Source organism: Odocoileus virginianus, unplaced genomic scaffold (assembly GCF_023699985.2).
Source record: "Odocoileus virginianus isolate 20LAN1187 ecotype Illinois unplaced genomic scaffold, Ovbor_1.2 Unplaced_Contig_10, whole genome shotgun sequence".
In the NCBI taxonomy this organism is placed as follows: domain Eukaryota; kingdom Metazoa; phylum Chordata; class Mammalia; order Artiodactyla; family Cervidae; genus Odocoileus; species Odocoileus virginianus.
The window spans coordinates 804,565-822,662 of NW_027224327.1; the positions used below are offsets into that span (position 1 = coordinate 804,565).

The window sequence follows — 18,098 nt, forward strand, 5'->3', positions numbered from 1 at the left end:
AGGTATGGTCCCATTGCCATTTACTTTGTTGTTTTGGGTTCACGTTTATACAACCTTTCTGTGTTTCCTGTCTAGAGAAGATCCTTTAGCATTTGTTGAAGAGCTGGTTTGGTGGTGCTGAATTCTCTCAGCTTTTGCTTGTCTGTAAAGCTTTTGAGTTCTCCTTCCTATCTGAATGAGATCCTTGCTGGGTACAGTAATCTGGGTTGTAGGTTATTCTCTTTCATTACTTTAGTATGTCTTGCCATTCCCTTCTGGCCTGAAGGGTTTCTATTGATAGAAACTGTTATCCTTATGGGAATCCCCTTGTGTGTTATTTGTTGTTTCTCCCTTGCTGCTTTTAATATTTGTTCTTTGTGTTTGATCTTTGTTAGTTTGATTAATATGTGTTTTGGGGTGTTTCACCTTGGGTTTATCCCAAGGTGTTTGGGGCTCTCTGGGTTTCTTGGACCTGTGTGACTATTTCCTTCCCCATTTTAGGGAGTTTTCAGCTATTATCTCCTCGAGTAACTTCTCATGGCCTTTCTTTTTGTCTTCTTCTTCTGGGACTCCTATGATTCGAATGTTGGGGCGTTTCACATTGTCCCAGAGGTCCCTGAGGTTGTCCTCATTTCTTTTGATTCTTTTTTCTTTTTTCCTCTCTGCTTCATTTATTCCACCATTTTATCTTCTACCTCACTTATCCTATCTTCTGCCTCCGTTATTCTATTCATGGTTCCCTCCAGAGTGTTTTTGATCTCATTTATTGCATTATTCATTATTAATTGACTCTTTTTTGTTTCTTCTAGGTCCTTGTTAAACATTTCTTGCATCTTCTCAATCCTTGTCTCCAGGCTATTTATCTGTAACTCCATTTTGTTTTCAAGATTTTGGATCATTTTTATTATCATTATTCTAAATTCTTTTTCAGGTAGATTCCCTATCTCCTCCTCTTTTGTTTGGCTTGGTGGGCATTTTTCATGTTCCTTTACCTGTTGGTTATTTCTCTGCCTTTTCACCTTGTTTATATTGCTATGTTTGGAGTGGCCTTTCTGTATTCTGGTGGTCTGTGGTTCCTTTTTATTTTGGAGGTTTCTCCCAGTGGGTGGGGTTGGACGATTGGCTTGTCAAGGTTTCTTGGTTAGGGAAGATTGTGTCAGTGTTCTGGTGCATGGAACTGGAGTTCTTCTCTCTGGAGTACAATGGAGTGTCCAGTAGTGAGTTTTGAGATGGGTCTATGTGTTTGGTGTGACTTTGGGCAGCCTGTATGTTGACACTAAGGGCTATGCTCCCGCTTTGCTGAAGAATTTACATTGTATGACTTTCTCTGGAACTTATTGGCTTTTAGGTGGTGGTTGGTTTCAGTGTAGCTATGGAGGCTTTTGGATGATCTCTTATTACTTAATGATCCCTGTAGTCAGGAGTTCTCGGAGGCTTAAGTCTCCTGCCTCTGGCTTTCAGTTTTATTCTGCCAGTAGCCTCAAGGCTTCTCCAACTATACAGCACTGATAATAAAACTTCTATGTTAATGGTGAAAAGATTCTCCACAGTGAGGGACACCCAGAGAGGTTCACAGAGTTATATGAAGAAAAGGAGAGGGAGGAAGTAGATAGAGATGAGATGGAGGAGAAAAAGGGGGACTTAAGGGGAGAGAGACAGATCTACACAGTACTCTGTTCCCTAAGTATTCTCCATAGCCCAGAACACCTACAGAGATGCACAGAATTGGATTGAGAAGAGAAGGGGGAGGGAGGAAATAGAGGTGATCTGGGGGAGAAAAAGGCGAGTCAAAAGGGGGAAAGAGTAATCATCACACTCCTGAGTAAAAGTGGGTACTGAATATTGGATTCTTAAATGTCCAAAATTGATATCAAATACTGAAAAACAAAGATTAAAAATCTAGAGTAGAGGTTAGACTCTTAAAAATACAATATTAAAAACAAAAACACAAAAAATTTAAGAAATATATATGAAGTTTGCTTTAAAAATAGGGGTTTTTTTTTTGCAAGGTTATAGTGAAATGAAAATGAAAATTAAGGAGTAATAGAGGAGTAATAGAGGACTTTAAAAGAAAATAAAAAAAAAAAAAAAAAAAAAAAATTTTAATTAAAAAATAGTAAAAATATATGAAAATGAAAATTAAGGAGTAATAGAGGAGTAATAGGGAATTTTAAAAGAAAATAAAAGAGAAAAAATTTTAAAAAAAGAAAAAAGAAAAAAATTTTTTTAATTAAAAAAAATAGTAAAAATATATCTAGGAATTTCTCTGGAGCTGTTGCGGGCAGTGTGGGTTCAGTTCAGTTTCAGATAGCTCCTTGTTCCAGCTTACACTTCTCAATATCTATAGGCCCCTTCCGGTGTAGTCGGTGTTAACTACAGGAATTTTAATCTGTTGCACCAGTCACTTCTGAAGTGGTTCCCTTTGTTTATTTGGCTTCTGTTTGCAGGTCTCTTCAGTGTCTAATTTCCACCCTGACACAAGTGGGCGGAGGTGGTCTCTTGTTTAGGTTCGCTTGTTCAGTCGTGCTGTGGGGAGGGAGGGGCGCTGCAGACAAATGTCACTGGCCTGTGTGGGGAGCACTCGCAGTGTTCCGGCCACACTGGGTTTGCCCCCGCTCACGGGTGTGTGCTTTCCCCGTCTACACTGCTCAGGCTCCAGGCTGCTCTATATGGAGTGGGCCCTGCGTTGCGTGTGGTTCCAGTTTTCGGGTACTCCACAAAAGCGCAGACTCGGTTGGGCCTGCGTTTTGTGCCTTCCCTGGCCCGAGCAGCTCAGGCAGCCAGGAGCTTGACGGGCGCACTCTCCCCGGGTGCGGTGCGCCTTATCCCCTCCGTGGTCCCAGCCTCAGTTTCCGCGTGTGCCGGTCGGGTGCGTGCGCCTTGTGTCTGTTCTGGGGAGCTGGTCTCTAGCCGCGACCCTCCCGGCGGATGTCAACCATCCAGAATCTCAGGAAGTCTTTGGTTAGAAACTGGGAGCCTGTTTGCAGTTTGGTAGGGGATGCCGTCTCTGGGGCCGAGTTTGCCCCTTTCCCCTCCCCCCTGCCTCCTGCCTCTGGTGGGGGATGGGCCGGTCCGCCGCCGGCTAGCTCTTCTCTGGAATTGCTCAGTCTTTCTTTTGTTCTGCCAATGGCTGGCAGTGTGTTCGGTTGCGCGCTTTTTGCCGGTTAATTTTCTCTCTCTCTCTTGCTATCCCACAGTTTAAGTTGCTATCTCACGTTAGCTCCCTCCGATTGCCCTCAGGGCATTCAGGCAGGGTCCTTACCCTAAGCAATGCCGCCCGCTCCTCTCCATTCAGCCCCCACTTGCTGGTGGTGGATGCGAGCGTCTGGGGTACTTTTCTGCTGGGAGTTGCTTTTAGGCATGTAATCTGTGGGTTTTATTTATTTTTCCTCCCAGTTAGGTTGCCTCTGAGATTTGAAAACTTCCCCGAGACCCGGAAGTGAGAGGGTTTCCTGGTGTTTGGAAACTTCCTCTATTACTACTCCCTTCCCGGGATGGGTCTCCATCCCTAGCTCTTTTGTCTCTCTTTTTATCTTTTATATTTTGTCCTACCTCCTTTCGAAGACAATGGGCTGCTTTTCTGGGCGCCTGATGTCCTCTGCTAGCGATCAGAAGTTGTTTTGTGCAGTTTGCTCAGCGTTCAAATGTTCTTTCAATGAATTTGTAGGGGAGAAAGTGGTCTCCCTGTCCTATTCCTCTGCCATCTTAGCTCCTCCTCAGAGATTTTTTTTTTTTTTTAAAACCATCCACCAATTGAAGGGAATTTTGGTTGTTTTCAGGTTGGGCTTTTATGAATAAAGCTGGATGATAATTTACATATAAGTTTCTGTGTGAACATATTTTCATTTATTTGAGATAAATGTCCAAGAGTACAATTGCTAGATAGCTTTATAAATAACTGTTTAGGTCTATTAAAAATATCATACTATTTTCAAGACTGGCTGTACCATTTCATGTTCCCATCAGAAATATATAACAGATCCAGAGTCTGTGCTTCCTCTGTAGTTCTTGGTGTAGTCACTATTTTTACATTTAGTCATTCTAACAAATGTATAGTGATATTTCATTGTGGTCTTAATTTGCATTTCCACAGTGGTTAATGTGTCAAACATCTTTTTGCATGATTTTCAATTTGTATCTCCCCTGTTCACACTATCTTTCCATTTTCTAATTGCTGTTGTTGTTCTCTGTTTTTTACTGTTGAATTTTTAATTAGTTATATATTCTATATACAAGTCTTTTGTAGGATAAATGGTTTGCAAATATTTAGTTGTAGTTTGTCTTTTCATCCCCTTAACAGCTTCTTTTATGGAACGAAGTTTTAATTTTGGTGAAGTTCAATTTATTCAGGTCTTCTTTGTCTAGGATGGAGGAGGAAATGGCAACCCACTCCAGTATTCTTGCCTGGAAAATCCCATGGATGGTGGAACCTGGTAGGCTATAGCCCATGGGATCGCAAAGAGTCGGACACGACTGAGCGACTTCACTTTCTTTGTCTAGGAACTGTTTGCTTTGCTCGAGTTCCTGAAGGTTTTCTCCTATGTTTCTTCCTAATTTTTTGAAATAGTTTAACATTTAATATTTAAACCTATGTCCATTTAGAATTAAATCATTTGTAAGATGTGAGACAATTAATTAAAAGATGTTTGCTCCTCGGAAGAAAAGCTATGACTAACCTAGACAGCATATTAAAAAGCAGATACATTACTTTGCTGACAAAGGTCCAGCTAGTCAAAATTATGGTTTTTCCAGTAGTCATATGTGGATGTGAGAGTTAGACCATAAAGAAGACTGAGCACCGAAGAACTGATGCTTTGAACTGTGGTGTTGGAGAAGACTCTTGAGAGTCCCTTGGACTGCAAGGAGATCAAACCAGTCAATCCTAAAGGAAATCAGTCCTGAATATTCATTGGAAGGACTGATGCTGAAGCTGAAGCTCCAATATTTTGGCCACCTGATGTGAAGAACTGACTCATTAGAAAAGACCCTGATGTTGGGAAAGATTGAAGGCAGGAAGAGAAGGGGACGACAGAGGACAAAGATATGGATGGCATCACCAACTTGAAGCACACGAGTTTGAGCAATCTCCAGGAGTTGGTGACGGACGTGGAAGCCTGGTGTGCTGCAAATCATGGGGTTGCAAAGAGTCGGACATGACTGAGCAGCTGAACAACAACAAGATGTGAGATTTGGGTCGATGTTCATGTTTTTGCCAATGGATGTCCAATTGTTCAGCACCATTTGCTGAAAGATGTATCCTTCCTCTGTAGAATTGCTTTGGCAATTTTGTCAAAAGTCACTTGAGAGAATTGCTATGTCTGCTCCTCTGCCAACACCACTCAGTCTGGATTACTGTAGCTGCACAGTTTCAGAATAAGGTAGGTGGTTCCTCTGTTTTTTTTTTATTTTGTTTTTTTTTCAAAATGATTTTACTATTCTTGTTCTTTTAACTTTCCATGTAAATTTTAATATGATCTTCTTTATAGCAACCAAAATAAAATCTTTCTGGCATTTAGGTTAGTCATGTTTGGGGAGATATTTGAGGGTGAACTGAAAAATTTTCCATGTGAATCTTCTAATTCATGAGCATAAAATATCTCTCCATTTGCTATAAGCCTCTTTGACTTCTGTCATCAGTTTTATATTCTTCAGCATACAAGTCCTATGTGTGTTTTGTTACATTTATAACATATTTAATTTTTTGAAGATATTGTAAAAGGTATTGTTTTCTGTTTTTAACTCTGGTTTTCACCTGTTTGTTTGTTGCTAGTATTAGAAATACAATTGATTTATGAATGTTTATCTGGTATTCTGTAACCTTGCTGAACTCATTTATTGTAGGAATTTTATTTTTCATAGGATTTCTATGTAGATAAACAAGTTGTCTTCAAATTGGGACCCTTTTATTTTTTCATTTCCAATACGTATGCCTTTTATTTTCTTTCTTGCTTTATTTTTCTGGCTAGAACTTCCACAATTATGTTGCATAAGATTTAAAAGGGCAGATGTCTTATTGTCAAATCTGATGTTAGCTATAAGATTTTTTTGTAGATACTTTTTATCAAGTTGAGGATGTTCCCCATTATTTCAGTTTTCTGAGAGTTTTTTCTTATCATGAAGTGGTGTTGAATCATTTAAAATTCTTTTTGCTGCATCAGTCAATATGATCATGGAAGCTTTCTTTTTTAGCCCATTGATCAATTATATTTATTGATTTTCAAACATTGAACCAGCCTGGCATCCCTGGACTAAATCCTATTTGGTTCAGTTTAGTTCAGTCACTCAGTCCTGTCCAATTCTTTTTGACCCCATGGACTGCAGCACCAGGCTTCCCTGTCCGTCACCAGCTCCTGGAGCTTGCTCAAACTCTTGCCCATTGAGTCGGTGATGCCATCAACCAACTTGTTCTCTGTCATCTCCTTCTCCTGCCTTCAATCTTTTCCAGCATTAGGGTCAGTTCTTCCATGAGTCAGTTCTTCGTATCAGGTGGCCAAAGTATTGGAGCTTCAGTTTCAGCATCAGTCCTTCCAAGGAATATTCAGGATTGATTTCCTTTAGGATTGACTGGTTTGATCTCCTTGCAGTCCAAGGGACTCTCAAGAGTCTTCTCCAACACCACAGTTCAAAAGCATCAATTCTTTGGTGCTCAGCTTTCTTTATAGTTCAACTCTCACATCCATACATGACTACTGGGAAAACCATAGTTTTGACTAGATGGACCTTTGTTGGCAAAGTAATGTCTCTGCTTTTTAATATGCTGTCCAGGTTGGTCATAACTTTTCTTCCAAAGGAGCAAACATCTTTTAATTTCATGGCTGCACTCACCATCTGCAGTGATTTTGGAGCCCAAGAAAATAAAGTCTGTCACTGTTTCCATTGCTTCCCCATCTATTTGCCATGAAGTGATGGGACCAGATGCCATGATTTTAGTTTTTTGAATGTTGAGTTTTTTTTTTTTCCAGTTATTTTTATTAGTTGGAGGCTAATTACTTTACAACATTGCAGTGGTTTTTGTCATACATTGAAATGAATTAGCCATGAATTTACATGTATTCCCCATCCCGGTCCCCCCTCCCACCTCCCTCTCCGCCCTATCCCTCTGGGTCTTCCCAGTGCACCAGGCCCGAGCACTTGTCTCATGCATCCAACCTGGGCTGGTGATCTGTTTCACCCTAGATATACATGTTTCGATGCTGTTCTCTCGAAACATCCCACCCTCGCCTTCTCCCACAGAGTCCAAAAGTCTGTTCTATACATCTGAGTCTCTTTTTCTTTTTTTTGCATGTAGGGTTATCGTTACCATCTTTCTACCAAATTCCATATATATGTGTTAGTATACTGTAATGGTCTTTATCTTTCTGGCTTACTTCGCTCTGTATAATGGGCTCCAGTTTCATCCATCTCATTAGAACTGATTCAAATGAATTCTTTTTAATGGCTGAGTAATATTCCATGGTATATATGTACCACAGCTTCCTCATCCATTCGTCTGCTGATGGGCATCTAGGTTGCTTCCATGTCCTGGCTATTATAAACAGTGCTGCGATGAACATTGGGGTGCACGTGTCTCTTTCAGATCTGGTTTCCTCAGTGTGTATGCCTAGAAGTGGTATTGCTGGGTCATATGGCAGTTCTATTTCCAACTTTTTAAGGAATCTCCACACTGTTTTCCATAGTGGCTGTACTAGTTTGCATTCCCACCAACAGTGTAAGAGGGTTCCCTTTTCTCCACACCCTCTCCAGCATTTATTGCTTGTAGACTTTTGGATAGCAGCCATCCTGACTGGCGTGTAATGGTACCTCATTGTGGTTTTGATTTGCATTTCTCTGATAATGAGTGATGTTGAGCATCTTTTCATGTGTTTTTTTGCCATCTGTATGTCTTCCTTGGAGAAATGTCTGTTTAGTTCTTTGGCCCATTTTTTGATTGGGTCATTTATTTTTTTGGAATTGAGCTGGAGGAGTTGCTTGTATATTTTTGAGATTAATCCTTTGTCTGTTGCTTCATTTGCTATTATTTTCTCCCAATCTGAGGGCTGTCTTTTCACCTTGCTTATAGTTTCCTTTGTTGTGCAAAAGCTTTTAAGTTTCATTAGGTCCTGAATGTTGTGTTTTAAGCCAGTTTTTTCACTCTCCTCTTTCACCTTCATCAAGAGGCTCTTTAGTTCCTCTTCACTTTCTGCCATAAGGGTGATGTCATCTGCATATCTGAGGTTATTGATATTTCTCCTGACAATCTTGATTCCAGCTTGTGCTTCATCCAGCCCAGCATTTCACATGATGTACTCTGCATATAAGTTAAATAAGCAGGGTGACAGTATACAATCTTGACATACTAACTTTCCAGTCTGTTGTTCCATGTCCAGTTCTAACTGTTGCTTCTTGACCTGCATACAGGCTTCTCAGGAGACAGGTAAGGTGGTCTGGTATTCCCATCTCTTGAAGAATTTTCCACAGTTTTTTTGTGATCCACACAGTCAAAGGCTTTGGTGTAGTCAATAAAGCAGAAGTAGATGTTTTTCTGGAACTCTCTTGCTTTTTCTATGATCCAGTGGATGTTGACAATTTGATCTCTGGTTCTTCTGCATTTTCTAAATCCAGGTTGAACATCTGGAAGTTCTCGGTTCATGTACTATTGATATTGCTCATTTTGATAATATTTTGTTGAAAAGTTTTAGATCTAAATCTGTGAATGATATTGGTATGTAGTTTTCTTATTTTAGTATGGTTTTGGTCTCCTTTTGGTTTCAGGGCCTCATAAAATGAGTTGGAAAGTATTCCTTCCTTCCTCTTCTTTTTCCTAGAAGAGAAAGTGTAGAATTAGTTCTTTAAATTTTTGATAAACTTCTCCAGGGAATCTATAGAAGGATGAAGATTTCTTTTTTGGGGAAGTTTTTTAATTTATAGATTCCATGTCTTTAATAGATAATAGAATTTATTGAAGTTATCTATTTCATTTTGGGTATGTTTAAGTAGTTTGTGACACTCTAGGAATTGGTGCAGTTCATGTAGGTTGTTGAACTTATGTGTGTAGAGTTTTTATATTACTTCCTTTTTATCCTTTTAATAGCTACAGGATCTGTAGCAATATCCCCTCCTTAATCCTGATATTGGTAACTTGCATCTTTTTATTTTTATCAATTTAACTCGATTTGTCAGTTTTATTAATCTTCTGAAGACTTGCTTTTTGCTTCATTGATTTTTCTCTTTTTTTCTCCTCATTTTCAATTTCATCAATTTCTGTTTTTATTCTTTCCTTCTTTCCTCTTGCTCTGGGTTCATTTTGCTCTTCTTTTCCTAGTTTCTTTAGGTAGGAACTAAGATTATTGATATGAACCTTTCCTCTTTCCTAATACAAGCATTTAATACTATATATTTCCTTGTTAGCACTGCTTTAGCCATACCTTACCAATTTTTATAAGTTGTATTTTTATTTTTGTTCAGTTCTATGTTTTTAAATTTCATTCAAGGCTTCTTCATTGACTCAATTGTTTAGAAGTCTGTAGTTTAGTTACCAAGTATTTGGAGGTTTTCCTGTTGTTATTGATTTTTAGTTTAATTCCATTATGGTAAGGGGGTATATGCTATAGGATTTCAATTGTTTTAAATTTGTTAAGGCTTTCTGTATGATCCAGGATATGGTTACTGTTTGTGAATATACTGTGGACACTTGAAAAAAAAGTGTACTCTGCTGTTGTTGGCTAGAATGTTCTATAAATGTCAGTTAAATCCTGTTTGATACTGTTGCTCAGTTCTTCCTTGTCTTTACTGGTTTTGTCTAGTTGTTTTTTTTTTTGTTTTTGGCTTGTGGGATATCAATTCCCCAATCAAGTTGAACCCAGGCCCTCAGCAGTGAAAGTGCAGAGTCCTAACCACTGGACCACCTGTTTAGTTTTTTTTTTTTTTTTTGATCAATTCCCAAAAGGAGGACATTAAAGTCCCTAACTATGGCTGTGGCTATTTCTGCATCTTTTTTCAACTTCATGTATTTCAAGATTCCGATGTTTGTGCTGTGCTTAGTCGCACAGTTGTGTCAGACTCTTTGCGACTCCATGGACTGTAGCCCACCAGGCTGCTCTGTCCATGGGGATTCTCCAGGCAAGAATACTAGAGTGGGTTGCCATGTCCTCCTCCAGGGGATCTTCCCAACCCAGGGACTGAACCCAGGTCTCCCGCATTGCAGGCGGATTCTTTACCATCTGAGCCACCAGGGAAGCCCTCTGATGTTCAGTGCATATGTACTTAGAATCATTATATCTTCCTGGTGAATTGATTCCTTTTTCACTTGTGATATTTCTCTTTGTCTCTAGTAAGTTTTTCTGCTGATGCTTGCATGATGTATCTTTTTTCATCTTTTACCTTTCAACCCACCTACATTGTCATGTTTCAAGTGAGTGTCTTGTATATAGCATACAGTTGAATTGTGTTTTTTTTTTAATTAGAGTATAGCTGCTTTACAGTGTTATGTTACTTTCTGCTGTAAGACGAAGTGAATCTGCTATATGTATACATATATCTCTTCTTTTTTGGGCCTCCCTCCGACCCCCACCCATCCCTGCCCTCTAGGTCATCACAGAGCGCTGAGCTGTGAGTGCCCTGTGCCGCACTGCTGGTTCCCACTAGATAACTATTTTACACATAGTAATATATGTATGTGTCAATTCATCCCGCACTCCTTACCCTGGTGTCCACATGTATGTTCTCTACATCTGTGTCTCTATTCCTTCCTTGGAAATAGGTTCATCTTTTTTTTGTACTATTTGTACTATTTTTTATACTTTTTGTACTGCTTTTCTAGATTCCACATATATGCATTAATATACAGTATTTGTTTTTCTCTTTCTGACTTACTTCACTCTGTATGACAGACTCTAGGTCCATCCACATCTCTACAAATGACCCAGTTTTGAATGTTCATTGCAGCACTATTTACAATAGCCAGCACATGGAAATAAACTAAATGTCGAACAGATGAATGAGTTGTGTTTTGTATAATCCACTTTTTCAACCTATTTTAATTGGTTTACTTCAATCATTTATATTTAAAATAATTATCAAAATGTTAGGGCTTAAAATTGCCAAATTTATTGCCATTATTTGTTTTATGTCTGTTTCTGGGTTTCTCATTACTTTGTGTCTCTTTTCTTGCTTCCCTTGGACTGCTTGGGTATGTTTTTTAGAATCTCATCTTGATTTGTTTATGTAAATATGATTTTAAAGCTTACTGTAATAGTCAAGAGACTTCACTAAAAGGAGGTGATTATTATGTACATATTCAAATAAGAGATATAGGGATCTCAATATTTCCAATATTTCTAATATTTCTCTGTTTCTTGGTCCTCTGTTCCCTTTTTCATACATTCCTCTGGGTTATTTGAACATTTAGGAGGAGCTAAAATATAATTTCATCATAGATTTAAGTCTCCATGTATACTTTTATTTGGTGGTTACTTTAGGTATAACAATATGTATAGACAACTTACCAGAGGCAACTGGTGTTGATGTTTCTCTTACTCCTGTAATAAAACTGTAGAAAACTTACTTCCATTTGGGTTCTTTTACCTTCTTCATTTAAAAAAGTTAATTGTCTTAAGTATTCCCTCTCTGATATTCATCAAAACCACAATGAGGTACCATCTCACACTGATCAGAATGGCTGCTATCCAAAAGTCTACAAGCAATAAATGCTGGAGAGGGTGTGGAGAAAAGGGAACCTTCTTACACTGTTGGTGGGAATGCAAACTAGTACAGCCACTATGGAGAACAGTGTGGAAGATTTCTTAAAAAACTGGAAATAGAACTGCCATATGACCCAGCAATCCCACTTCTGGGCATACACACTGAGGAAACCAGATCTGAAAGAGACACGTGTACCCCAATGTTCATCGCAGCACTGTTTATAATAGCCAGGACATGGAAGCAACCTAGATGTCCATCAGCAGATGAATGGATAAGAAAGCTGTGGTACATATACACAATGGAATATTACTCAGTCATTAAAAAGAATATATTTGAATCAGTTCTAATGAGGTGGATGAAACTGGAGCCTATTACACAGAGTGAAGTAAGTCAGAAAGAAAAACACCAATACAGTATACTAATGCATATATATAGAATTTAGAAAGATGGTAATGATAACCCTATATGCAAGACAGCAAAAGAGACCCAGATGTAAAGGACACACTGTTGGACTCTGGGAGAAGGCGAGGGTGGGATGATTTGAGAGAATAGCATTGAAACATGTATATTATCATATGTGAAATAGATCGCCAGTCCAGGTTTGATGCATGAGACAGGGAGAGCTCAGGGCCAGTGCACTGGGATGACCCTGAGGGATGGGATGGGGAGGGAGGTGGGAAGGGGGTCAGGATGGGGGACACATGTACACCCATGGCTGATTCATGTCAATGTACGGCAGAAACCACTACAATAGTGCAAAGTAATTAGCCTCCAATTAAACTAAATAAATTTAAAAAAAAAACAAAAAAATAAAGAGAAAGTATTCCCTCCCTGTAAATTGAGCATCACATTGAATCATGTTATAATTTTTACTTCAACCATTAAACACAACTTTTAAAACTTATAAGGAGAATGACAGAATTACATTTAACTCCCCATTCCACCTCCCCTCCTCATTTCACTGTCCTGTCACTCTCTCTTGTTCCAAGATTCCTTCTGTTGTTATCTCCTTTCAATGTAGAGAATGTCTTTAGCCAGTTTTCTGGACTAGACCTGCTGGTGACAAAGTCTCTTAGTGTTTTTCTGCCTAAGAAAGACTTAATTTCTCCTCATTTCTAAAGGAATTTTTTTTTCCCATTGGATATAGTTTAGCATTGACAGTTCTTTTCTTTCAGTACTTGCAAATATTGTGCCATTTACTTTTGGTCTCCTTGGATTCAGATGAGAAATCTGTTGTCATTTGAATAGTTTTTCTATATGTGACACATTTCTTTTTAGGTGCTTTCAGAGCTTTTTCCTTTGTCTTTAGCTTTCAGAAGCTTGATTATGTCTTCGGGTGGATTTCTTTCAGTTTATGCTGTTTAGGGTTTGTTCAACATCTTGAATATATAAGTTTATGCTTTTCACCAAATTTAGAAGTACTCAGCCATTATTTCTTCAAAAAAATTTTTTTTCTGTTTCACACTTTCTCCTCCCTTTCTGGGACTTCAGTGACACAAATGTTAGATCTGTTGCTATTCCACAAGTCTTGGAAGTCTGTTTATAGTTTTTTCCCATCTATTTTTCTCTTTGTTGGTCAGACTGGATAAATTCTATTGCTCTGTCTTCAATATTTTTTCATATCTCTTCTCCAATCTATTATTAAGCCCATCAGTGAGTTTTAATCTTGACTATTTTTTCAAATTCTTTAATTCTAATTTGGTTCTTTTTGTATCTTTTATTTCTTTATTCAGATTTACTATTTGCATATGTTTCAAGCAATTATGTTTCATAATTGCTCACTGCAGCATTTTTTTGATGGCTGCTTCAAGATCCTTGCTGGATAACTCCAACATCTGAGCCATATCAGTTTTGGCATTGTTGGGCCAGTTGTGATTTTCCTGGTCCTGGTTCTTTGTATGACAAATGATTTTTTCTTTTTTAATTTACTGTATCCTGGACATTGTGGATATTACGTTATAAGACTCTGGATCCTATTTAAATAGTCTTTTCCAGCAGTCATCCTGTTTAGGATGCATGCTGGTCCTGCCCTATTTTTGTGACTGAGATTTCAATGTCAATTTCTTTCTGAGTTCTTGCAGTGCTATTCTGGTTTGCTTTGTTTGTATGCTATTCAAAGGTTGCTGTGAAAGCCTGGATCGCAAACCTTTTGGTGAATTCATTCTGGCCAGTGTCTCATTTGGTAAATGAACTGTCTGCCCAGAATATCCCATACAGGTTAAAGAAACCCTTTCTCTGGTTCTCTTCACTCCAAATTCCTCCCACAGTTCTCTAGTTTGGAGGGTGAGGGGTACTGCCTGCTACTGCTGAGTCAGAAGTCCAAACTTCCTACTCATTTCCCACTGATGCTAACCAAACAGGAGGAGAGCTCTGTGGCCTCAGCTGCTGCTGGGTATAGGCGGGGATCTGGACCGCAGTGGGGGGAGAAAGTGCCCCCCGGCATTCTGCTGTTGCTGGGCTGCCCTGTAGGCTTTCTGCTACCGCTGAGTGAGGGACTAGAGTCAGAAATTGCCCCTTGGTCTCCGCTGCTGCCACAGCTACAAGGCAATTCAGTCTGGGCCACCTGCTGCTACTGGGGGGAATTCTCTCTACTCATTCTCCATGGCAGGAAAGTGCCGTTTCTGGGCTGTTCTGAGCTGTCTGCCACCATCTGGTAGCCAGTCTGCCTTCTGTCTTTCAGAGTCCTTGCTTTGGAGTAAATGTCTGTGTCATCCCCAAATTCAAATATTGAAATCCTAATCTCCAGTATGATAATATCTGAAGGTGGGGCTTTGGGGAAGTGATTAGGTTCAGATGAGATCATGACGGTGGGGTGCGAAGTGCCCTTAGTAGATCAGGAGGAGATACCAGAGATCACTCTCACCCTCAGTCTCTCTCTCCACCAACTCTCACCAGACACTGAATCTGCTAGTACCTTGATCTTGGACTTCCCAGCCTCCAGAACTGTGAGAAATAAATGTCTGTTGTTTAAGCCACCCCATCTGTGGTATCTTATTGTAGTGAAAGGTTGTTGCTGAACGATAAGATGCCGGGATTCTTGGCCTCCGGAGGAGAAGAATTCAATCCAGGGCCAGAGACAAGGCTGGATCGCTCAGAGCTTTTGTGTAATAAAGTTTTATTAAAGTATAAAGGAGATAGAGAAAGCTTCTGACATAGGCATCAGAAGGGGGTAGAAAGAGTACCCCCCCCCTTCTAGTCTTTAGTTGTATGTTATATAGTCACTCACAGTCTGTTAAGGAAAAGAAAGGAAAGTCTTAGAATTTAGAATGGCACCAGATAATTCATCCCAGGCCATAAAATGATTGACTTGAATCTTGTAGAAGGGCAGATTACCACACAAATAGTTTTGTTTACATAGATTAGGGGAACAATATCTGAGTATAACATACTGGTTTGTCAAGTAGTTTGAGCCATTTGGCGGAACCAACTTGAAGACAGAGTCTGGGGTACATTAACATAGCTTAAGACAAACATTTCCATAAGAAAAAATGTATTGGTTAACTCAAGGTTTTGAGAATAGTTAGCTTCAGGTGAAACCAGGTGTCATGGCAACACAGCCCTTTAAGAGAAACCTCCTTTTAAATTTGTATAGAGAAGAAAAAAATATCGCTGGTTTGTTTCCTCCTGCCACTTAAGAGAGATAAAAATGTCTGGCGCTTGCAGCCTATTTCCTCTGTTTGGAGACCCTTGGCCTTCCTGCCTGTTACTCGCTCAGTAGTAGTCCAAGCTAAGACTGTCCTCTTACAGTTGTTAATTGTATCATGTCCAGGGTTTTAGTTCTACTTAGAGCAAAAATGATGTCTGCATCATCTTGTTTGGAAGCCGGTTGTAGCTTCTTTAAAAGAGCAGAAGTTTCTGCTTTTTAGAAAATCTGATTTATGAATTTTTTTCTGTTATAGTTCACGTTCTTTGTGTCATTTTTAAGGCATTTTTGCCAAACTGAAGATCACTTGTATTAGTTATTTATTGCTGCATGATAAATTATCCCCAAACTTAGTAGCTTAAAAAAACCAGACATTTGTTATTTTCACACGAGTCAGGAATCTGGGAGCAGCTTACCTGGGGAGTCCTGGCTCGTCTCTCAAGACACTGCAGTCAGCTGAAAGTCATTGTTAACAGTTGGGCAGCAGTCATCTTAAGGCTCTGATGGAATGAGTATCTGCTTCAGAGGTCACTCCAGGGACTGATGACAGGCCTTCTGTTCCTCAGCATATGGACCTTTCCTCATAAGGTGGCAGCTGACTGCCCCCACAGTGAATAATGAGAGGAGGAGGGAAGGAGGGAGGAGGTCTGCAAGGAGGAAGGGAGGGAAAGAGAGAAATTGGGGGGGTGGGCAGTGGAGAGACAGTGCCAGACCAAGATGGAAGCTGCAGTGTTTTAACAACATAATTTTGGAAGTGATGTCCCATCACTTCTGCCAAATTCTGTTTGCCATTTTTTAAGTCTGTACCACATTCATGGTCCAACTCTCACATTCATGGTAAAGGCAGGGGTGGAATTAAGCTCCACATCTAGAAAGAGGGAATATCAGAACATGTGAACACCCTCTTCATCTGTGAACACCTGTGAAGCACCACAGTGACCAAAGCAGAGGCCATGCAGGGCACTTTGGCTCTCAGCACCGTGGGACCTGCGCACGGGAACCAGTGTATGCGAACCAGCGCGCGGCTTGTGATTCAAGGCTGTGGCGGAGCCTTCGCAGAGACGGTGTGAGAGGTCGGCAGCTACAGCAGCCGTCATAAATGCAGCGGCGACGTCAGACCCAGAAGTTCCCAAAGCCCTCCATGAGGTCACGGGCTCGCTCCCTCTCCCACGGAAGATCCCCAGTGGATTTTACGGCAGACTAGGAAAGATGGCACAGCCACAGTCATCCTCCCAGATCTACTCACAGGGGCCAAGCTGGGAATCCAGCAAATCCTGGTCCCATCTGTTGTGTGGGTGTGTTGGATTGTGCTTGTATACTACAGAAAGAGATCTAAAGAAGTGTTCTCTAGATATGGCCTAATTTCTGACGTGTTTGTTGTATATGACCAACTGTCTAGACGTTCAATAGGGATTTGCCTGTGTATACTTTGAAAATGTAGATGATGCCAAGGAAGCAACAAAGCGTGCAAGCAGAAGGGAGCTCGGTGGACGGAGGATCACAGCTGATTTCTCTATAATAAAAGGCCACATACTCCAACACCAGGAATTTACACGGGGCGACCTACCTATGGCAGCTCTTGCAGTTGGGAATATGATGACAGAGGATAGGATGGAGGCTCTGATGATTGGGACTATTATAGCAGAACATCCAGAGAAGGAGGTGGAGGAGGAGGACGGAAAGCCGCTCAAGACAGGGATCAGATATGCAGAAGACAGTCACCTCCTCCCTGCTGTAGTTGTGGAGGACACAGACCATGTTCCAGATCTCCATCATACTCACTTTGTTGCTATTAAAGCATGAAGTTGAAGGCTTTCTAAAACTTGCCCTAGAGTTGGGATAGTGTTTGTAGACAATATTTTTTTTATCATCTTCCATTTAAAAAGTGAATAGTGCTTAGAGAAGTTAGGTGACTTTTATATATTTTATGATGTCTACTTTTTTCTTTTAAATTTATTCTTTATTTTAATTGGAGGTTAATTACTTTACAATATTGTGGAGGTGTTTGCCATACCACGACATGAATTTGATGACTACTTTTGGTGGAGTTGAAATGCTGTTTTCATTCTGCATTTGTGTAGTTCGGTGCTTTGTTCAAAGTTAAGTGTTTTCAGAAAAGTATGTTTTGCATGTATTTTTTTACAGTATAAATTTTGACTGCTGTGAAGTTTTTATTGCCTAAAACTTCATTTACATGGATTTCTACTGAATCCAGGATATTCTGAAGATTGAAGTTGGTGTGTAAAATGTTACCAAATGGCAAAAAGCAACAATAAACTTTGGTTTTTACTTTTCTTTCTAACATATCAATGCTTAGCAGAACTGTTCAGATTAGATTGTCAGTAGTAAATTAAAGACAAAAATGCCCATTTTCCTGCAGTCCATGAAACATACCATACTTAACATATGTGAAAGTGAAAGTTGCTCAGTCATGTCTGACTCTTTGAGATCCCCATGGACTGCACAGTCCATGGAATTCTCCAGGCCAGAATACTGGAGTGGGTAGCCGTTCCCTTCTCCAGGGGATTTTCCCAACCCAGGGATTGAACCCAGGTCTCCTGCATTGCAGGTGGATTCTTTACCAGCTGAGCCACCAAGGAAGCCTGTACCTGCAATTAAGCGATAAAAATTATGTGCTGTAACTCTATACTGCTAGTATTAGTATTAGAACTAAAGATCTTTCAATACAGCAAATGCTTACTGCTTATATAATGTGAATTTGTCAGCCTTTATGTAATCTGTATTATATATAGCAGGGAATAAGATGAGTTACACAATGTATGCCTTAAAAAGGCTT

The 18,098-nt window shown here is 39.8% G+C and overlaps 1 pseudogene; it reads left to right on the plus strand.

Moving 5' to 3' along the window:
* The first annotated feature begins 16,400 nt into the window (after positions 1 to 16,400).
* On the plus strand, positions 16,401 to 17,419 carry LOC110138646 (transformer-2 protein homolog beta pseudogene; annotated as a pseudogene).
* The last annotated feature ends 679 nt before the right edge of the window (positions 17,420 to 18,098 follow it).